Source organism: Ranitomeya variabilis, chromosome 7 (assembly GCF_051348905.1).
Source record: "Ranitomeya variabilis isolate aRanVar5 chromosome 7, aRanVar5.hap1, whole genome shotgun sequence".
Taxonomy (NCBI): domain Eukaryota; kingdom Metazoa; phylum Chordata; class Amphibia; order Anura; family Dendrobatidae; genus Ranitomeya; species Ranitomeya variabilis.
The window spans coordinates 44697686-44716140 of record NC_135238.1 but is presented as its reverse complement, the minus strand read 5'-3'; the positions used below and the strand labels follow the sequence as shown (position 1 = coordinate 44716140).

Here is an 18455-nt window from a genome sequence, read left to right as displayed (position 1 = left end):
TTATTTAATAGTCCCTTTAGGGGACTTGAAACTGCGATCATTTGATTACTTGTGCTATACATAGCAGGGCATCAACACTGCTATGTGTAGTGAAAATCATGATGATCTATGAATGCTAACTAAAAGCCAGCTTTCATGGGAGTATTGTAATTACAGGCATGGGGGTCATCAACCGAACCAATCCATCGGTGCTCCGCCATCGCATCATGGGTGTGCCAGTGAGAGTATTGAATGACTCTCCTCCCTGTTGGTGCGTGCTAAATGCTGCTGTCAAAGCGACTGTCGGAGGCACCCAATGACTGATTAAATCAGCTTTTTCATGGTGTTGTCTGAGCATGCTCAGGTAATAAATGATCGTCTTCGGCGTGCTCGAATAGTATGTTCGAGTCCCAGTGGCTGCATATTTCACAGCCTAACAAGCAGACAATCTTGGTATATGTTGTGGCTGTCGAACAGTCATGAGACATGCAGCCACGGGAACGCGAACATATTTTCGACTATACCGAAGACCCTCGGTTAGCACCGGAGCATCATAACACCTTATCCGAGCATGCTCGCTCATCACTAGTACACGTACACATCTGACTTAAAAGGAACCTGCCCGATGTGTTCATCATCTCCTGACTCCTCCTGTAAACACCCCCAAAATACTACTTGAATTGAACCCTTGCTGGATTTAAATGAGGGTGGTTGGTCTATTGGGCGTCTGTGCCTCCTCTCTGCTCCTCACGTCCATCCTCTTGCTTGGATTGATGTGGATGATGTGACCTACGTCACCAAAGTCTCGCACCTGCCCAGTAGCATCACCAGATTTGTGTAGAAAAAGAGGTATGTAAAGCCAAGAGGTCACCTACGGATATTAATATTTCACACATGAGCCAAAAACATACATTTAAAAAATGTAAATAAAATAACTAGAACAAAGGCCGAAAATAAGACTCCAGTCTCCCCCATCTGTCACTGTTTTGAATAAGAACCCGCTATAAATGATAAAAGCTGATCAGTCAGTAATGTCAACATAAATATCAGTATGATAAATGCTGGAATTGCGTAGCATCCCCAAATGACCTGATAATGAGGTATAGTCAAATGGTTCAAGACCATAACCAACATCCTACCGACACAGTCCAAGAAGCCGATGATAAGTCCAAGAGGAAAATACGGTGTCAACCTATAAAGAGATCGGGGTAGAGACCCACACGTATCGCCATGAAAACTGTGGCTTCATCAGAGGCAAAAGGGAACAAGCTGAAAACATATGAAGTTCTGTTTATATGCATATAGATAGATAATAAATCAATTAAATTATTAGCAGCTATGGAAGACAAGGTCCATGTGCTCAGCCTCACTGAGCGTTTGTTCAAAAATGATATGTTACTAAAGCTACATGAACAGTGAAAGTGTGTGATGAAATGAAGTAATCATGTTTGCATCTGGGTACACTCATGACGCGTGCGCAGTCAATCTTCCAAAGCCTGTTCAGTGCGCTCATGTGTAAATCAGCATCTGTAAATCCTTGCTAAATCTTTGCACAGGCGTGAAAAGTAACAGATGCCGATTTATCCATGCCTCTTGGTTATCCATGCCTCTTGGTTATCCATGCCTCTTGGTTATCCATGCCTCTTGGTTATCCATGCCTCTTCGTTATCCATGCCTCTTCGTTATCCATGCCTCTTCGTTATCCATGCCTCTTCGTTATCCATGCCTCTTGGTTATCCATGCCTCTTGGTTATCCATGCCTCTTCGTTATCCATGCCTCTTGGTTATCCATGCCTCTTGGTTATCCATGCCTCTTGGTTATCCATGCCTCTTGGTTATCCATGCCTCTTCGTTATCCATGCCTCATCGTTATCCATGCCTCATCGTTATCCATGCCTCTTCGTTATCCATGCCTCTTCGTTATCCATGCCTCTTCGTTATCCATGCCTCTTCGTTATCCATGCCTCTTGGTTATCCATGCCTCTTGGTTATCCATGCCTCTTGGTTATCCATGCCTCTTCGTTATCCATGCCTCATCGTTATCCATGCCTCTTCGTTATCCATGCCTCTTCGTTATCCATGCCTCTTCGTTATCCATGCCTCTTCGTTATCCACGCCTCTTGGTTATCCATGCCTCTTCGTTATCCATGCCTCTTCGTTATCCATGCCTCTTGGTTATCCATGCCTCTTCGTTATCCATGCCTCTTCGTTATCCATGCCTCTTGGTTATCCATGCCTCTTGGTTATCCATGCCTCTTGGTTATCCATGCCTCTTGGTTATCCATGCCTCTTCGTTATCCATGCCTCATCATTATCCATGCCTCTTCGTTATCCATGCCTCTTCGTTATCCATGCCTCTTCGTTATCCATGCCTCTTCGTTATCCATGCCTCTTTTTCTTTACACATTGTGCTTCTTCTGGTGTGTTCCCCCACTGTGGGCAGAGCAAAGGACATCACTGCTCGTGCACAAAAAACTCGTCATTCCAGCTCCAGTGGAAGTGCGCCTGCTCAGGCTGGTGATGCTACTGCGCAGCCGCAGCAATCAGAGCTGGAGGACGGTGATTAAGAGCAGAGAAGAGGCACAGACGCTGCAGTGAGGACGCACAGAGTGAATCGAAATAGTGAGGACTCCAGGAGTGAATTGAAATAGTATTTTGGGGGGGTCTACAGGGGAAGTTGGGAGATGATTAACACTTTTGTAGGAGCAGATAAAGGTGGTGGCATAGGTTGCGTTCACACGGTCAGTATTGGTCATTATTTCACATCAGTATTTATAAGACAAAACCAGGAGTGGAACAATTAGGGTATGTATCCATGTTCAGGATGGCCGGCGCTTTGGACGGAGCGGAAAACTCGCTCCGCCCAAAGTGCCGCCCCCTTCTGTAGACACAATGATTCCGGATGTGCATTGCACACATCCAGAATCATCGCACCCCACACATAGGGCCCTGTGTTTTACCTTGCGGCGGCGCAATGTCGCCACAAGGTAAACGGATATGCTGCGTTCTAAAAAGACGCGCCGCATGTCCGGAAATGCGGGGCCACTGGGTGCGTGTTCGCACACATAGTGGAGACGGGATTTCACAAAATCCCCTCCACTATGCTGTAACATCTGGACGCTGCGGATTGAACACTGCGGCTCTATGCAGCGTTCAATCCGCAGCTATTCCGGATGTAATATGGCCCATGGACACATACCATAAAAGTGAGATGATGCCATGAGCTTTACCTGTGTATAGAAACTTAATGATATTTTGCAGCCAGTGACGTTACGTTTTATTAGACATAGGATTCATGAATCCACCTAGCACAGGTGGTGGATGATGAATACTCCCATCAGCCACTCCTGCTGTCACTGTCATTAGCAGCAGCAGGTGAAGGCTGATGGGAGTAGTAGTCCCATCAGCCACTGCTTGCTCTCGCTGTTATCAGTTGAATATAACTCATCATTTTCACCTGCTCGCGCCAATCACTGGCAGAGCAGGGGAGAATGATGAGTCATCTTCAGCACCCGGCGCCGGGGAACAGCGCTTACTGTAGCGCCTCTTCCCTGGAGCCCGTCTGTGTGGTACTGATGTGGCACATGGTTGCCACACATGTGCTGCAAGTATTGGACACTAACACTGTCATCTCTGGTACTGGAAAATAACGGACGTGTGAAACTTAGTCTGCGCTTTCTCCAAGGCTTTCTTTTTTTTTCTCCCCTCCTCTACTGCTCATCTCAGTCTCCATTTGCCTTTTTTTTGTATGACCTCCGTGACCTACCAAACCTTTTTCTGTAAAGAATGTTGCAGTTCCATTGATGAAGGATCTACAGCAATTGCTGCAGATGGTGAACTAATTAAAAACCATGGAGGCTTAAATATAAAAAAAAAAACATAGCACCACATTTGGCCACAGGTTATGTCTGGTATTGCAGATTAGCTCTATTTAAGTGAATGACCCGGAACTGCAATACCACACATGACCCATACATGGAGGTGGCGCTGTATTTGTAGAAATTCTACCACTATTCAATTAAATCAGTAACTAAACAGTATGTGTCAAGCTGTAAAGGAAGTGTGGGGTCCGAGTGCATGCCAGCCCAGTGATATAAGATACTTATTCCAACTCCAGTATCGTTGATCCATTTGCTGTTTCCATTCATGATGGACTGCGGAGTGCAAGTCAGAGACATTTCTTTTTTCACATTGACACATCGGAACCTTCACTAATGAAATCTGAGACTACGGCTGATAAAGCTTCCTCTGCCCCTCTCCCAGCAGAAACTCCCAGCACTGAATACTTCTGGCCAGTGAGCAGCACCGGACACCTGGTCTCATACTGCCCGATACTGAGCACTCTCCATTAAGGTGACTTCGTCCTCAGCAGATCCTTTTTTCGTAGGGAAATCATGTTGGCCAGGGACAAGACCATGCATAAAAAAGACGGACCTGCCAACCGGATACACAGATTTCTAATAAATAAATTTTATTACTTCAGTATCTCGTTCACATTGTTGAGGGATTGGAAGGCTTCTGCTGCATTTTCTTTCTGTAACCGTCAGGCCATTTTTATGATTGGACCCGCAACTTGTAGGCGATCCTCAGTCTCAACAAGGAAGATTTAAGTCCCGGGGATGCAACATCTGGAAGAGCAGAGAATTCTGATCAAAGAACAGTATAACGATTGTCAGACCCCATTACAGATCCCTTGGGGGCGGGCACTCAGATTTTCTACTGTCCTGATTGGTGTATCCCTATCCAGACAGTTTTCTGTCTCTGTAGGGAATATATTGACTCCAAAAACTTTTTTCTTAGACTGTTCTTTTAAGAAATTGAGTAAATTTTATGCAGATTTAAGGAGGTTTCCGATCATATGTAAAGTTTTAAGGGAAAAAATGTTGTTTTTTTAAAAAAAGTGTTTCTCCTTTTAAAGGGAACTGTAACATAAGTGTTAAACTATCCTATAAGAAGCAGCTCGATCACAGATTCTCAGTTAATTCTATGCTAAATTTTCGATGAAACTCAATTGAAAAACAAAACAATTGAAAGCCCAAAATACAGTGGGGCAAAAAAGTATTTAGTCAGTCAGCAATAGTGCAAGTTCCACCACTTAAAAAGATGAGAGGCGTCTGTAATTTACATCATAGGTAGACCTCAACTATGGGAGACAAACTGAGAAAAAAAATCCAGAAAATCACATTGTCTGTTTTTTTAACATTTTATTTGCATATTATGGTGGAAAATAAGTATTTGGTCAGAAACAAAATTTCATCTCAATACTTTGTAATATATCCTTTGTTGGCAATGACAGAGGTCAAACGTTTTCTGTAAGTCTTCACAAGGTTGCCACACACTGTTGTTGGTATGTTGGCCCATTCCTCCATGCAGATCTCCTCTAGAGCAGTGATGTTTTTGGCTTTTCGCTTGGCAACACGGACTTTCAACTCCCTCCAAAGGTTTTCTATAGGGTTGAGATCTGGAGACTGGCTAGGCCACTCCAGGACCTTGTAATGCTTCTTACGAAGCCACTCCTTCGTTGCCCTGGCGGTGTGCTTTGGATCATTGTCATGTTGAAAGACCCAGCCACGTTTCATCTTCAATGCCCTTGCTGATGGAAGGAGGTTTGCACTCAAAATCTCACGATACATGGCCCCATTCATTCTTTCATGTACCTGGATCAGTCGTCCTGGCCCCTTTGCAGAGAAACAGCCCCAAAGCATGATGTTTCCACCACTATGCTTTACAGTAGGTATGGTGTTTGATGGATGCAACTCAGTATTCTTTTTCCTCCAAACACGACAAGTTGTGTTTCTACCAAACAGTTCCAGTTTGGTTTCATCAGACCATAGGACATTCTCCCAAAACTCCTCTGGATCATCCAAATGCTCTCTAGCAAACTTCAGACGGGCCCGGACATGTACTGGCTTAAGCAGTGGGACACGTCTGGCACTGCAGGATCTGAGTCCATGGTGGCGTAGTGTGTTACTTATGGTAGGCCTTGTTACATTGGTCCCAGCTCTCTGCAGGTCATTCACTAGGTCCCCCCGCGTGGTTCTGGGATTTTTGCTCACCGTTCTTGTGATCATTCTGACCCCACGGGGTGGGATTTTGCGTGGAGCCCCAGATCGAGGGAGATTATCAGTGGTCTTGAATGTCTTCCATTTTCTAATTATTGCTCCCACTGTTGATTTCATCACTCCAAGCTGGTTGGCTATTGCAGATTCAGTCTTCCCAGCCTGGTGCAGGGCTACAATTTTGTTTCTGGTGTCCTTTGACAGCTCTTTGGTCTTCACCATAGTGGAGTTTGGAGTCAGACTGTTTGAGGGTGTGCACAGGTGTCTTTTTATACTGATAACAAGTTTAAACAGGCGCCATTACTACAGGTAATGAGTGGAGGAAAGAGGAGACTCTTAAAGAAGAAGTTACAGGTCTGTGAGAGCCAGAAATCTTGATTGTTTGTTTCTGACCAAATACTTATTTTTCACCATAATATGCAAATAAAATGTTAAAAAAACAGACAATGTGATTTTCTGTATTTTTTTTTCTCAGTTTGTCTCCCATAGTTGAGGTCTACCTATGATGTAAATTACAGACGCCTCTCATCTTTTTAAGTGGTGGAACTTGCACTATTGCTGACTGACTAAATACTTTTTTGCCCCACTGTATATGCATTTAAAGAGAATTGGAAATCGGGATTTCTATACCCCAAACTAATTTCATGTATGTAAAGACACGTTGCTGCTGAGAAAATCCTTACCTTGCAGATTTCTTTGTGCGAATATAGGATTTAATCAGGATTAAAGCCCCTTTACCTACATGCCACTAGTTAATGACAGGCTCCCTTTAAAGGAGAAAGAAGCCTTCAAAAATTTTTAGGCTATCCCTTTAAATTTAGCATTGAGTTAACTGAGAATCCATCAGTGAGCGGCTTCTGATGGGAGAGTTTAACACTTACCTTCCGTCCTCTAAGCTCCTTTTGGCTGATTTATTTCTACAAAGTTCAGTCCAACCATCCTATAGTCATAAATTGGCTATAAAAAGCTCAGAAGAAGGAAGATAATAAGTTATAAACTCTTGCTATCAAGATTTTATTTTGTGCAGTTAAAGATGAATAATCTACTAGACAAAGACAAAAAGATAAGACAGAAAAATGACTGTAAAAAAAAAGTGTGGACCTAATTTACAAGAAAATATTGCGACCGCTCCAAGCACCAGGAAAACTTTACGCTACCTGAATTTTCGAGGACAACCAAATGCCCCTACGGAGCTCTCATGGGTAAAGCAGTAGTGACGACAGTAACCCTGGTGGTTTCCACATGTCCATAAGGAGAACTTCAGGTCCTTACTGCTGCCAGCTGCAATAATAATGACTTTATTAAAGGGGAACTCCATCGACACTCTGATTTCTGTCACAGGATTAACAATGTTCCTAAGATACTGAGCCCTAGTACTAAAGCATCAGCCGCTCCATGTGCAAGTGTTGACAACCTGCCTCTCTACATAGTGTAAATCGATAGGAAGTTGTCACATCATCGCCCCATTTCCCAGCATAACTGATTAGCAGGGTGTGACTTTGAGTGGCAGAAACCTTATGTGTAATTGTTTTGTACCATCTGCATCCATTTCTAGAAGAGGACCCCGATGCGCGCTCTCAGTAATTGAGTGATGGACGCGTTTGAGCACATTTTTTCCATTGCTGTGAAAGTTCTGAAAATTGCTGAGTGAGAGCAAAGAAAGTGGCTAAAACTCTCGTGAGAAATATGTTCTACCACCCCCATAAATCAAGAAGTGGAGTTATCTGGCTTCCTTAAGAAGAAAACTTGTTAAAACATCCTAAAAAGTAGGCCGAGAAGCTCCTGGAACCATATGGACTCCAGAGCCACCATTTACGAGAAGTGCAATCTTCTTGAAATTTAGACCTAAAGCTAATTTTACAAACGACTCAAGGCTTGTGACCCAAAGGCTAATCTTAAAATGTAGTTTTGTCACCGAGCATTGAGAGGAGGAGGACTCTTGATGGATAAGTAGTTTATTAATGGATATGGAGTCCAAGTTTTAGAAATCTAGGAACCGAGAGTCCATCCAAGGTAGATGTTCTGAAGTGTCCTCCAGACATTCATTGCTGGTGTCTGACCATTCAATAAATGATGATCACAAAATGTAATTACTTTAAATCTGACTAGATGTTCTGCACAATAAATTCTGGTTAACGCAAATATATTTTCCAGTAATGGAATCATTTTGGAGGTCTTCCATATGTTTGAGGGTCATGACCCAATGTCAAGAAAAGCCTTAAGATCTCAAAGTTTAGCAGATGAGTGGAGAAAGTGATAGGAAGTGGATCTGTAGCTACAAGGGATGTGATACCAGTTTACACTGGACCTGTCACATGCCAAAAATTTGGAATTTTGTTACCTGGTGTAAATGCCGCTGTTCTCCTGAATCCAGCATTGCTTTTCTTTCGTTCCTGCTCCTCTACATTCCTGAGATGTGACCTCCTCTTTCATGCACACTTGGCCAAAAGACAAATTTATAGACAAGGAAGATGGGGCCGTATCTCGGGAACGGAGAGGAGCAGGAACAAAAGAAAAACATCGCCAAATTCAGGAAAACAGCAGCATTTATACGCTAGGTAACTAGGGTTGAGCGAAACGGATCGGTCATTTTCATAAGTCGCCAACTTTTGGCAAAGTCGGGTTTCATGAAACCCGACCAGATCCCAGCATGGGATCGGCCATGCGGTACGCGATCTTTGTGCCAAAGTCGCGTTTCATATGATGCTTAAAGCGCCATTTCTCAGCCAATGAAGCTGCACGCAGAGTGTGGGCAGCGTGATGACATAGGTCCTGGTCCCCACCATCTTAGAGAAGGGCATGGCAGTGATTGGCTTGTTTTCTGCGGCTTCACAGGGGCTATAAAGGGGCGTTCCCGCCGACCGCCATCTTACTGCTGCTGATCTGAGCATAGGGAGAGGTTGCTGCAGCTTCGTCAGAAGCAGGGAGAGCGTTAGGCAGGGTCCATTAACCCCAAAACCGCTTGTGCTGTAGCGATTTCCACTGTCCAACACCACCTTTTCTTTGCAGGGACAGTGGAGGCAAGATTTCTGTGCAACAGCTCTGTAGCTTATAAGGCTCCCTGATAGCTGCATTGCTGTGTGTACGCCGCTGTGCAAACCAACTGCTTTTTTAAAAGCACAAATCCTGTTGCTCCTTCCTTTCTGCACAGCTATCTTGTTTGTTTGTCCTCATTTTTTGTGTGCAGCAGTCCTTTTTATTGCTGCCTGCCATACTTTTCAGAGATTATTGTAGGGAGATAGTGATTGTAGTACAGTCCCTTTTTTTTTATTATTATTATCTTCCAGCCACTTTCAGCCCCTGAAACTGTGTAGTGTAAAACAGTGGGCCTGTATTTTTCTGCACTGTCCCACACCTAAAAAGGGAGATTTATATTGCCAATCAGTGCATCTGTGCTTGTGCTGTCTGTGGTATCTGTCTTTCATTTTGTGCCACAGAAACTATACTGTGATATAGTGGGCCTGATTAAATCACTTGTCTCCCATATAAAAAAAAATTTAAATAAAGGGAGAATAATCTTGCCAAATCTGTGCATCTGTGCCAGTGCTGTCTGTGGTATCTGTCATTCATTTTTTGCCACAGAAACTATACTGTGACATAGTGGGCCTGATTAAATCCTGCATTCTCCCACACATAAAGAGGGAAATTTCTATTGACAGTGTGTGCATCTGCATCAGTCCTGTTAGTGGCATATCTGCCAGCCTCTTTCTGCCAATCAAACTGTGTAGTGTAATCCAGTGGGCCTGATTGTTCCCTGCATTCTCCCACACATAAAGAGTGAGATTTCTATTGCCAGTGTGTGCATCTGCGTGCGTCAGTCCTGTTCGTGGCATATCTGCCAGCCTCTTTCTGCCAATCAAACTGTGTAGTGTAATACAGTGGGCCCCATTTTTTCCAGCATTCTCCCACACATAAAAAAGGGAGATTTAAATTCACAACAAGTTTACGTACACCTTCTACCTGCTTGTACAGGACCACATAATGGTTGTTAGTTTGGTTAAATTTTTCCAAGAATGAGGAAGTCTGGTGGAAGAGGTCGTGGCCGTGGGCGGTCATTGCCAGCTGGTAATGATGGTGGTGGTGGAGCATCTGGTGGTAGTGGGAAAAGCAAAATAGCACCTAAGGCTCAAGTTGTTGAGCCAGCGGCATCGTCTGGCTACACAAGGCCTCGAAGGCTCCCTTTTCTGGGAGTAGGAAAACTGCTTTTAAAGCCGGAGCAGCAGAAACAAGTTTTGGCTTTCATTGCTGACTCTGCCTCTAGCTCTTTCGCCTCCTCCTCGGAAAGTACCAAATGTAAAAGCAGTCAGTGGATGTTCCTGGTCAGGGACAAGTCGCTTCTTTGTGTTCTTCACCCAGAACAACAGAGAAGGATACTTCAGGCGACACAACAGGTTACTCCATGGAGCTATTTACACATACCATTCCTGGGTTAGAAAGTGAAATTGTTAACAGGCCATGCCCATTACAAGATGAATCGGACATGGAGTGCACAGATGCACAGCCAGATTATTATGCTGTTCCTTTGACTCAGATCAGAACATTGCCCTCGCAGTGTACTGATCCAGAATCTGACCCTGATGACACTATTAAGCCCCATCACGAACACTATAGCACCGGCTTACACGGTGACCCACAGGAAGATGCCCAGGACATAGAAGAGGAGGTCATAGATGACACAGTTGTTGACCCCGATTGGCAGCCATTGGGGGAACAGGGTGCAGGCAGCAGTAGCTCTGAAGCGGAGGAGGAGGAGCCGCAGGAGGCATCAACATCACAACAGGTTCCATCTGGCAGGCCCGTATCTGGTCAAAAACGTGTGGCAAAACTAAAACCAGTTGTAGGACAGCGTGGCCATCCGGTTAAAGTAGCTCAGTGTGCAATGCCTGAAAAGGTATCCGATAGTAGGAAGAGTGCAGTCTGGCATTTTTTTAACCAAGATCCAAATGATCAGTGCAAAGTCATCTGTAAGAAATGCTCAAGGACCTTCAGCAGAGGTCAGAATGTTAAAAATCTAAATACAAGTTGCATGCGTAGACATTTAACCACCTCGCACTTGCAAGCCTGGACTAACTACCAAACGTCCCTTAACGTTGTAGCACCCTCTCGCAATGAAGCTAGTCAGCAACGCTACATCCCTTCCCTCACTGTAAGCCCACCGTTTACCACACCACCTGCAGTAAATGTGGCGGTTTCGTCGCAAGGCCAAAGCCGTCAGGGAATCACCAGGTTCGTGGTAGGAAACACTGTATGTAGGGCAACAGCAAGAATACCATCACCAACACTCTCTCAGTCTGCCATGTCCACCGACACCCCCGCTAGTTCCACCCTATGCAGCTCTCCAGTCCAGCTCACCCTACATGAGACTCTCGTTAGGAAAAGGAAGTACTCATCCTCGTATCCGCGTACACAGGGTTTGAACGCCCACATTGCTAGACTAATCTCGTTAGAGATGATGCCCTACCGGTTAGTTGAAACCGAAGCTTTCAAAGCCCTGATGGACTACGCTGTACCATGCTACGAGCTACCCAGTCGACACTTCTTTTCGAGAAAAGCCATCCCAGCCCTCCACAAGCATGTAAAAGACCGCATTGTCCATGCACTCAGGCAATCTGTGAGTAGAAAGGTGCACCTGACAACAGATGCATGGACCAGTAGGCATGGCCAGGGGTGTTACGTCTCCATCACTGCACACTGGGTTAATGTGGTGGATGCAGGGTCCACAGGGGACAGCAATATTGGGACAGTTCTTCCTAGCCCACGGTCTAGGAAACAGTTGGCTGTAGGCGTTCGTACCCCTCCTCCTCCTCGTCCTCCAGCAGAAGTGAGAGCTCGTCCACAGACCGCAGTCGCACGACCAGTCCATCCGCAGCTGCCACTGTTGCACATGAGGTGTCCCATTATGGAACAGCTAGTGGCAAGCGTCAGCAGGCTGTATTAGCAATGAAGTGTTTGGGGGACAACAGACACACCTTACCGAAGTACTGTCCGAGTTCTTGCAGCAAGAAACTCAGTCATGGCTGGGCACTGTACATCTTGAGGCAGGCAAGGTAGTGAGTCATAACAGAAGGAACTTTATGGCTGCCATAGCCCTTTCACAACTGAACACATTCCTTGCCTGGCTCACACCTTAAACCTGGTGGTGCAGTGCTTTCTGAAAAGTTATCCGGGGTTACCCGACCTGCTCCTGAGAGTGTGCAGACTTTGCTCGCACATTCGCCGTTCGCCCGTACACTCCAGCCGTATACAGAACCATCAGCGGTCTTTGCAACTTCCCCAGCATTGCCTAATCATCGACGTTGCAACAAGGTGGAACTCCACACTGCACATGCTTCAGAGACTGTGCGAACAGAGGCGTGCTGTTATGTATTTGGGAGGATACACATACACGGGCAGGCAGTTGGATGGCAGACATGGAGTTGTCAGGTGTGCAGTGGTCGAAGCTACAAGACCTGTGTCAAGTCCTTCAGTGTTTTGAGGAATGCACACGGCTGGTTAGTGCAGACAACGCCATAATAAGTATGAGCATCCCCCTAATGCGTCTGCTGATGCAAAGTTTGACGCACATTAAGGAGCAGGCGTCTGCAGCTGAGGACGAGGGAAGCTTAGATGACAGTCAGCCATTGTCTGCTCAGGGAAGTCAACAGGACGAGGTGGCGGGCGAAGAGGAGGATGATGGGGATGAATATTTTTTGGATGAGGAAGCTTCTCAGGGGGCAACAGAAACTGCTGGCGTTGCAAGGCTGGGTTCTGTTTTTTTGAGGAAGACAAGTGACGTTGATTTGCCCGAAAGTGCTCCTCAACCCAACACATGCACAGATTTGACAACTGGAACATTGGCACACATGGCGGATTATGCCTTGCGTATCCTCAAAAGGGACCCACGCATTATTAAAATGATGACCGATGACGATTACTGGTTGGCCTGCCTCCTTGATCCTCGCTATAAAGGCAAATTGCAAAATATCATGCCACATGAGAACCTTGAACAAATATTGGCAACCAAACAAGCAACTCTTGTAGACCGTTTGATTCAGGCATTCCCAGCACACAGCGCCGGTGATGGTTTTCACACGAGCTGCAGGGGGCAACAGGGCAGAGGTGTTAGAGGTTCACAAATCAGAAGTGGCGTTGGACAGAGGGGTTTTCTGACCAGGTTGTGGAGTGATTTCGCAATGACCGCAGACACGACAGGTACTGCAGCATCAATTCAAAGTGAAAGGAGACATTTGTCCAGTATGGTTACTAACTATTTTTCCGCCATTGTCGATGTTCTCCCTCAACCGTCATTCCCCTTTGATTACTGGGCATCCAAAATAGACACCTGGCCTGAATTGGCCGAATATGCATTGCAGGAGCTTGCTTGCCCAGCAGCTAGTGTGCTATCAGAAAGAGTATTTAAAATAGGCAGGAATAAAAACTCAAAATGCACTGTACCAAATTGTTATGCACAGTAGGATTTCTAAACATTTGATATGTTTTAAAGAACTGAAAATGCTCATTTGTGGAATTTGCAGCATTAGGAGGTCACATTCACTGGACAAAAAAGCTATTTAACTCTAAAACATCCTAACAGGCCAAGTTACATGTTAACATAGGAACCTTTCTTTGAGATCACCTTCACAATTCTTGCATCCTTTGAACTTGTGAGTTTTTGGAGAGCTTCTGCTTGTATTTCTTTGCATGAAGTCAGAATAGCCTCCCAGAGCTGCTGTTTTGATGTGAACTGCTTCCCACCCTCATAGATCTTTTGCTTGATGATAATCCAAAGGTTCTCTATAGGGTTGAGGTCAGGGGAGGATGGTGGCCACACTGTTATGATACCCCAATGGCAGGGGGAAAAAATAACAAACGGACTAGCTCTCGGGTGATGGAAACTAAGTTGACCGTGACCTGAACCTGACACAACACTGGAAGTAGCCAGGGGATGTACCTACGATGCCCTAGACACCACGCGCCAGCCGGAGATCTAACTACCCCTATAAGAGGAATACACAGGCCTGCCTTACCTCCAGTGATGAACCCCAAAAGGTGATAGTAGCCCCCCACAGATATTGACGGTGAGTTCAGAGGAAATGACATACGTAGGATGAACAGCAGATTTAGCACAGTGAGGTCCGCTTACTAGATAGCAGAAGGACAGGAAAGAGTTACTTCACGGTCAACTTAAAAAACACTACTCAAAAAACACCATCCAGAAATTACTTTAAACTCCAGTGACAACTCATGCCACTGGAGTAGTGATTTCCGTCCACAAGAGCTTCCAGCACTGAAGAGTCACATTGCAGATAGCTGGACAAAAATAGCATTAACAAGAAACGAAATTCAACTTAGCTGAACTGGAACTTGAGGCAGGAGAATGCAACAGAATGCTACTGATACATTGTTGGCCGGCATAAGACTAACAGCCAAGCAGCCTTAAATAGGAAACTCCCCTAAAGGGTGGCGACAAGTAATCAGAGATGGAGGAAGGCACATAAGAGGCACTACCATAACAGACCACCGGGGGAGCCCACAAACTGAATTCACAACAGTACCCCCCCCTTAAGGAGGAGGCACCGAACCCTCACCAGAACCACCAGGGCGATCTGGATGAGCACTATGAAATGCACGAACCAAATCGGGAGCATGAACATCAGATGCTGTCACCCAAGAATTATCCTCCTGGCCATAACCTTTCCACTTAACCAGATACTGAAGTTTCCGTCTGGAAACACGGGAGTCCAAGATTTTTTCCACCACATACTCCAATTCACCCTCAACCAACACAGGAGCAGGTGGATCAGCAGAAGGAACAACCGGTACCTCATACCTCCGCAATAATGACCGATGGAAAACATTATGGATAGTAAAAGATGCTGGGAGGTCCAAACGAAAGGACACAGGATTAAGAACCTCCAGAATCCTATAAGGGCCGATAAACCGAGGCTTAAACTTAGGAGACGAGACCTTCATAGGAACAAATCGAGAAGACAGCCACACCAGGTCCCCAACACAAAGACGAGGACCAATACGCCGATGACGATTAGTGAACTGTTGAGTCTTCTCCTGGGACAACTTCAGATTGTCCACAACCTGTCCCCAAATCCGATGCATCCTATCAACCACAGCATCCACTCCAGGACAATCCGAAGACTCCAATTGACCGGACGAAAACCGAGGGTGAAACCCTGAATTACAAAAAAATGGAGAAACCAAAGTGGCAGAACTGGCCCGATTGTTAAGGGCAAACTCTGCCAATGGCAAAAAGTCAAGCCAATCATCCTGATCAGCGGACACAAAACACCTCAAGTAAGTCTCCAAGGTCTGATTAGTACGCTCAGTCTGGCCATTAGTCTGAGGATGGAATGCAGACGAAATAGACAAGTCGATGCCCATCCTGGCACAGAACGTCCGCCAAAATCTAGACACAAACTGAGTACCCCTGTCAGACACTATATTCTCAGGAATACCATGCAAACGCACCACATTCTGAAAAAATAGAGGAACCAACTCAGAGGAGGAGGGCAATTTGGGCAAAGGTACCAAATGAACCATTTTGGAAAAACGGTCACAAATCACCCAGATGACAGACATCCTACGAGAAACCGGAAGGTCAGAAATAAAGTCCATAGAGATGTGCGTCCAAGGCCTCTTAGGAATAGGCAAGGGCAACAACAACCCACTAGCCCTAGAACAGCAGGGCTTGGCCCGAGCACAAACATCACAAGACTGCACAAACATGCGCACATCTCGAGACAAAGAAGGCCACCAGAAGGACCTAGACACCAAATCCCTGGTGCCAAAAATTCCAGGATGACCTGTCAACGCGGAAGAATGAACCTCCGAGATAACTCTACTGGTCCAATCATCAGGGACAAACAGTCTACCAGGCGGACAGCGATCAGGCCTATCCACCTGAAACTCCTGCAAAGAACGCCGCAGGTCTGGGGAGACAGCTGACAATATCACCCCATCCTTCAGGATGCCGGTAGGTTCGGAATCACCCGGCGAGTCAGGCTCAAAACTCCTAGAGAGGGCATCCGCCTTCACATTCTTAGACCCAGGCAGATATGATACCACAAAGTTAAATCGGGAGAAAAACAACGACCAGCGCGCCTGTCTAGGATTCAGACGCCTGGCCGACTCAAGATAAATTAGATTCTTGTGGTCAGTGAGGACCACCACCTGGTGTCTAGCACCCTCAAGCCAATGACGCCACTCCTCAAACGCCCACTTCATGGCCAGAAGTTCCCGATTTCCCACATCATAATTTCGCTCAGCGGGCGAAAACTTTCGGGAGAAAAACGCACATGGTCTCATCACTGAGCAGTCAGGATCTTTCTGCGACAAAACTGCACCTGCTCCGATCTCCGAAGCATCTACTTCAACCTGGAACGGAAGCAACACATCAGGCTGGCGCAACACAGGAGCGGAAGAAAAGCGGCGCTTAAGCTCCTGAAAGGCCTCCACAGCCGCAGAGGACCAATTAGCAACATCAGCACCCTTTTTGGTCAAATCAGTCAAAGGTTTAGCAATGGCAGAAAAACCCGCTATAAATCGGCGATAGAAATTAGCAAAACCCAAGAACTTCTGCAGACTCTTCAAAGAAGTAGGTTGTATCCAATCACAAATAGCCTGAACCTTGACAGGGTCCATCTCCATAGATGAAGGGGAAAAAATATATCCCAGAAAGGAAATTCTCTGAACTCCAAAACTACACTTTGAGCCCTTTACAAAAAGAGAATTAGCTCGCAAAACCTGAAAAACTCTCCTGACTTGTTGAACATGAGATTCCCAGTCCTCCGAAAAAACAAGAATATCATCCAAATACACAATCATAAACTTATCCAGATATTCACGGAAAATATCGTGCATAAAGGACTGAAAAACGGAAGGAGCATTCGCGAGACCGAAAGGCATTACCAGTTACTCGAAATGGCCTTCAGGCGTATTAAATGCGGTCTTCCACTCATCCCCCTGCTTAATCCGCACCAAATTATACGCACCACGTAGATCGATCTTAGTGAACCACTTAGCCCCCTTTATGCGAGCAAACAGATCAGTCAGTAAAGGTAACGGGTACTGGTATTTAACTGTAATCTTATTCAGAAGTCGATAGTCGATACAAGGTCTCAATGAACCATCCTTTTTACCCACAAAGAAAAATCCTGCCCCTAGTGGAGACAACGAGGGGCGAATATGACCCTTTTCCAAAGATTCTCTAATATACTCCCGCATAGCAGTATGTTCAGGTACAGACAAATTAAACAAGCGACCCTTAGGAAATTTACTACCGGGGATCAATTCAATAGCGCAGTCACACTCTCTGTGAGGAGGGAGAGAATCAATTTTAGGCTCTTGAAAGACATCATAAAAATCTGACAGAAATGCTGGGATCTCAGAGGGAGTAGATGAAGAAATGGGAACCAAAGGTGTATCCCCATGAATACCCCGACATCCCCAGCTCAACACAGACATAGATTTCCAGTCCAAGACGGGATTATGAATCTGTAACCATGGTAATCCAAGCACTAAGACATCATGTAGGTTGTATAACACAAGGAAACGAATAATCTCCTGATGGTCTGGGGTAAGACGCATAGTCACTTGTGTCCAATATTGTGGTTTATTGCTAGCCAAAGGTGTAGAATCAATACCCTTCAGGGGAATAGAAACTTCCAACGGCTCCAAATCAAACCCACAACGCTTGGCAAAGGACCAATCCATGAGACTCAGAGCGGCGCCAGAATCCACATAAGCATTCACAGTAACAGATGATAAGGTACAAATCAATGTCACGGACAAAAGAAATTTTGACTGCAAGGTACCTGTAGAAAAAGATTTATCAACCTTTTTATCAACCTTATTTATACGTTTAGAGCATGCAGATATAACATGAGCTGGATCTCCACAGTAGAAGCACAACCCATTTTTGCGCCTGTAATTCTGACGTTCGCCTCTAGACAAAACACGATCGCATTGCATATGCTCTAGTGCCTTTTCAGCGGTCACCGCCAAATGGTGCACAGGTTTTTTCTCAGAAGACACCGCCATATGGTGCACAGGTTTTTGCTCAGAAGATACCGCCATATGGTGCACCGATTTTTCCTCAGAAGACACCGCCATATGGTGCACAGATTTGCGCTCCCGTAAACGCCGATCAATCTGGATAGCCAATTTCATGGCATCATTCAGACCTGTAGGCACAGGGAACCCCACCATGACATCCTTCACGGCATCAGAGAGACCTTCTCTGAAATTAGCTGCTAAAGCGCACTCATTCCATTTAGTAAGCACCGACCATTTACGGAATTTCTGGCAGTATATCTCAGCTTCATCTTGCCCTTGGGAAAGAGCTATCAAGGCTTTCTCAGCCAAACTCTCTAAATTAGGTTCTTCATAAAGCAACCCCAAAGCTTGAAAAAACGCATCTACATT

The 18455-nt window shown here is 45.4% G+C and overlaps 1 long non-coding RNA gene across 1 annotated transcript in view; it reads right to left on the bottom strand.

Moving 5' to 3' along the window:
- Window positions 1-7298: 7298 nt before the first annotated feature.
- Window positions 7299-18455, bottom strand: part of LOC143785838 (uncharacterized) — a 36298-nt gene continuing 25141 nt past the window's right edge. The window contains exon 3 of the long non-coding RNA XR_013218108.1: window positions 7299-7319. This is a non-coding gene — a long non-coding RNA (uncharacterized LOC143785838). The remainder of the gene's footprint in view (window positions 7320-18455) is intronic.